The sequence below is a fragment of the Mytilus californianus genome, unplaced genomic scaffold (assembly GCF_021869535.1).
Source record: "Mytilus californianus isolate M0D057914Y unplaced genomic scaffold, xbMytCali1.0.p SCAF_14, whole genome shotgun sequence".
NCBI classification, from domain to species: domain Eukaryota; kingdom Metazoa; phylum Mollusca; class Bivalvia; order Mytilida; family Mytilidae; genus Mytilus; species Mytilus californianus.
This window is the reverse complement of record NW_026262626.1, coordinates 16,943,102-16,948,230: the sequence shown is the minus strand read 5'-3', so window position 1 is coordinate 16,948,230 and position 5,129 is coordinate 16,943,102. Positions and strand designations below refer to the sequence as shown.

Here is a 5,129-nt window from a genome sequence, read left to right as displayed (position 1 = left end):
TAACAATTTACGTTAGCAACGTCATTACTTCCCCTGTAACTGTATCGTATGCCCTTAAATGTTCCATCATCTATTAGATATACCCTGTCATTATCAAATAATATAGTCTTCTGCTGACCACCACATAGAGTCATAACCGAGGACAACTCTGACTTGGTTTTCTTCTGATTATTAGGTCTTTCCACTTTTCTGTGGAAAGACCTATTGTATTTGTTCTAATTATTAGGTCTTTCCACTTTTCCGTGGAAAGACCTATTGATTTTGTTCTGATTATTTTTTTTTTTCTTCCGCCTAATTTTTTTTCTTTCGCTGTTTGGTTATTTCGCAAGATGTCGATTTGATATTTGGTATATGATATCGAACAGTTTATGCGCTTTCAAATCTGACCCTGCTTAACCGAATATGTTCTTTGTAAGAGTTATCTCCCCGAACACTGTTTTTCTTGTGTTTGCTACTTCATCGCAACCATAAAAGATTACGACAAATTTGTTTTACCAAATTGCTCGCTATATCTTCAGGATGCAATATAATTAAAATTAAATCTCCGCACTTGCTCCTCGTTGTTTATATGTCGCGCGTGGGAGATCTAACAACAGCCGCTTGAGGGTCATGTCTAGGGTCAAATTTGGTGAACTTTGACCGACCAATCAGCGTGCAGAAAATCAATTTCGATTAACCAATCAGCATCGGGCTTGTATACCATTATCGGATCGTTAAAAAACATGGATGCGCCCAGTTTGGACAACGTTTTGACAAAAGTTTTGCCAAAATTTGGTATAAATGATATAAAGAAGGAGCAAAATGAAATTTAAGAGTGTTTAGTTAACAAGAAGAACTGCGTGGCTGTACGACTGGTTTTGGCAAGTCACTACCGTTTCAACTGTACCTTCCAGTTGTCCGGGAGGTTATTGAAAACAGTTCTAACTGGAAAGTTTTAGTCTGTTGTCCCTTAGTAGCTCTGCAGGACCAGGTGGAAAAACTCTCGCACATTGGAAATATTACTGCTGCATACAAAGGTTAGTATAACTTTAAGCATGCAGTGGTAGTAAGGCTTCAATAAATGGAATAGTCTATACTATAGTATTTAATGCCATTAAACACCTATATTATAATTATTGTGTTGGCAGTGTTGTAAAGATGTTTATAACACCTGAGAAATCAGTTAGGAGGTGACATGTTATCCCCCTGTACTTTGGCGGATCCAGAACTTTTTGTGAGGGGGCCCACTGACTGACATAAGAGGGGGCCCACTTCAGTCATGCTTCAGTGATTCCCTATATAATCAACTAAATTTTTCCCACAAAAGGGGGGCCCAGGCCCCCTGGATCCGCCTATGCTGTTGGAGCTACTTATATAATTAATGCAATGCCTCTCTCTTAAGACGTTATTCCCACACCTTATGGTGCCTAGATGCAAGGCCCCCTTTTCCATAGTCCTGGATCCGCATCTGACCAGGCAAAGATGTACATGTATGCCTTATCAAATAAAATATAATTCATTTGCAGGAACATACATTTAAACTTCAGTATATCAACACATACACATGACTAACAGTAACAAAGCAGTAATATGAAACTTAGATATACATGAGCAAAGTTAAAAAAAAACTGCAGAAGCAGTAGAGCGTAGCCATGGTAGCACATAAATTTGTCTCATTTCACCGAGAACAGATTGTATCGGTCATATTACCAGTATTTTACAGTCGTTTTGGCCATAATGCTAGTTCTTCATACTTTGTATAAAGATATATACTACATGTTGTATTAATGAAGCACCAGAGTCCAAGGGAAATGTTGTTAATTACATGTACTAATAATCTATCTCAAAACAAATATACATGCATATAAGAATAAGAAGATGTCGTACATGTACAAGACTTGAAGTATAATTGCCAACTCAACTATCCAGCAGACAACAAATGACAAAGTTTACAATTATAGGTCACCATCTGACCTTCAACAATGAGCGAAATCATACAGCATAGTCAGCTTTACATGGCCCAGAAACGTGCGGGAAACTTAATTTTTAAATTAGATTGTTATTTGTGTTAAACAATGAAAAAATAAAAAAAAAAATATGAAAAAGTGCAGTCTAAATGACCTTGTTGGATGGCCAAACAGGTAAATTGGCAGAAACATCTCAAAATCGAGAAAATATGCCATGCATTCATTAAAATCTCAGCTATATTCATTTCTGTATTGGACTTTACAACAATAAGAATTATTTCATTGGATTTCAATCTTTAATCAAACGCAGTGAAATGGAGAAAGGGTATTTGTACAGTACTAGTGTACATTTAAATTATAGAAGTTATCATAGAAATATGTCTTTTTGGAGACTGCCCACCTACATTTTTTTTTGCATTTTAGGATCATCTCCCCCAGAGTGACGATCGAATCAAAGAGGGGTTGATATATGTCATTTTTGCATCTCCAGAAACATTGGTTGGTGATCCCTATTGGAGAACTTGTTTAAAGAAGTTTAACATTAAGTTGATTGTAATTGATGAGTTTCACACAATAGCAATTTGGTAAGTGGATACAATGTTTATTCCCCATGTTCATTTCTATTCGCACATTTACAGGACGTATTATGGTATACCGTTGTCTATATAAAAACGAATAGTGGTAGGATTGCCAATGAGACAACTCTCCACAAGAGACCAAATGACACAGAAATAAACAACTATAGGTCACCGTACGGCCTTCAATAATGAGCAAAGTCCATACCGCATAGTCAGCTATCAAAGGCCCCGAAATGACAATGTAAAACAATTCAAACCAGAAAACAAACGGCCTAATTTATGCACAAAAAATGAACGAAAAACAAATATGTCATGTATGTAACACATAAACAAATGACAACTACTGAATTACAGGCTCCTGACTTGGGACAGGCACTATACAGAATGTGGCAGGGTTAAACATGTTAGAGGGATCCCAACTCTCCCCTAACCTGTGACTGTCTGTCAACATGTCAGACAGTAACTCAAAAACTTTTCAACGAATTTGCATGAAACTTTGATGAATTGTTTCTATATATTGATGTGTACTCCCTTCCCATTTTTATGAATTTTAGATTTTCAAAAATATAGAAGTAAAAAATTAAGACCACTGGTACAGAACTGTACAGCTTTCAAGAACGAGATAACCTAATACTAAAAATTAAGCTCTTTTAAGACCACTACTTGCAAAATGTTGAACCATTACAATGTAATTATAAGAATGTATGAAAAATAAAACCCTAACCAAATGTGCTAGACAGCAACCAACAACAACCACTGAATGATAGGCTGTTACATAACAATATGGACATGCACATACATGTATTTATTTTTGTTTTGCCGTAAGAATTAACAAATTAGGCAAGAGGTGCTGATATTTACCTTTTATAAAAGTTTTTATAGATGTACTTATTTCTATTTTTCTTTCAGGGGCCAAGATGAAGGAGACAGAAAAGATCCCTCTTTCCTGATGCTACAGTATTGGCTTTAAGTGCAACTTGCACTGTAAGCTTTAGGAAAAAAATTGCAGCTAGCGGAGGACACAACAGAAATTAATTTATCACCAAACAAGTCTAATATTAAACTAGTATCTTCCAAAAATAAAAATGAAATTGAAATGGGAATGACATGGTTAGTAGATGCATTAGAGGAAAAAAGACAGGACTTCCCACGTACACTTTTGTATTATTCATTGATAAATGACACTTCCAAACTTTATAAATACATTGTAACAGAATTGCCACATTGTGCCAAGTATATTGAGATGTTCCATTCTGAAACTCCAGATGTTAACAAAAACATTATAATTAATGCATTGAAGGAGGAAAGTAGTGTTTTGAGACTTATTTTGTCAACCAGTGCCCTGGGAATGGGTTTAGATGTAAAAAAGTGTAGTGGAGTGGTATAATTGGACCTCCAAATAATCTGGTAGATTTGCTGCAAGAAATAGGGCGAGTGGGGAGGGATGGAAATGTATCAGTTGCCATTATCCTATACAATGGATACCACTTGCAGAAGTTGAAACCGGAAGTTAAGGCAATTCTTAAAGCTAAAGATTGTAGGAGAAAGGAAATGTGTGTATTTTCCTCAGAAATTCAGACTTGGATGATTTGATGAAGAAAGAAAGCAGGAAACATTCATGCTGTGACTTGTGTGCTAAGTCTTGTAATTGTGAATCCTGTGATATGTTACCTCTTGAGAAGTTATTTCTGTCAGAACTGTCACAGAATATAAGTTCCACCATAATATTTATTCCAAAGTTAATTTATTATGTAACAAAAGTTCCAATTGGAATAAATGTTATGTGATATTTATTCCATAAGCATAATAAAAGGACCTTTGCCTCGGAATTTTTATCACATAAAATAAATTCCAATAGGAAGTTTTATTACATAATAAATTATCTTTGGAATAAATATTATGGTGGAAATTATTCCAAAAGCATAATAAAAGGACCGATGACTCGGAATTTTTATCACATAAAATAAATTCTAATAGAAAGTTTTATTACATAATAAATTATCTTTGGAATAAATATTATGGTGGAAAATATTCAATAAGCATAATAAAAGGACCGATGCCTCAGAATTTTTATCACATAAAATAAATTCCAATAGTACGTTTTATTACATAGTAAATTATCTTTGGGATAAATATTATGGTGGAAATTTTAAGACTGGTATAACATTTTTACTATGATCATTTTGACAATTTGACATATCATCCATTAAAATGAAAGTAATCAGAAATTACGGTTAAATTGCTTTATTAACATATATACAAATAAGTAATATTTATTCGGAAAAAGTATTATGTAATATTTATTCCGATTGGCAAAGTATTATGTAATATTTATTCCGATTTGAAAAAGTATTATGTAATATTTATTCCGATTTGAAAAAGTGTTATGTAATATTTATTCCGATTTGAAAAAGTATTATGTAATATTTATTCCAATCGAAAAAAGTATTATGTATTATTTATACCGATTGGAAAAAGTATTATGTTATATTTATTCCGATTGGAAAAAGTATTATGTAATATCTTTTCCAACGCATAAATATTATTATGTTCTATCTATTACGAATGCCGGAATGGTAAATTGGTATTTACAATTATTATTCTG

General features: G+C 33.6%; 1 long non-coding RNA gene across 1 annotated transcript; it reads left to right on the top strand.

Moving 5' to 3' along the window:
- The first annotated feature begins 958 nt into the window (after window positions 1–958).
- Window positions 959–3,503, top strand: LOC127724297 (uncharacterized). Its single transcript, XR_007992438.1, has 3 exons — window positions 959–1,016; window positions 2,370–2,530; window positions 3,434–3,503. It is a non-coding gene; the product is annotated as an uncharacterized LOC127724297 (long non-coding RNA).
- Window positions 3,504–5,129: the final 1,626 nt, after the last annotated feature.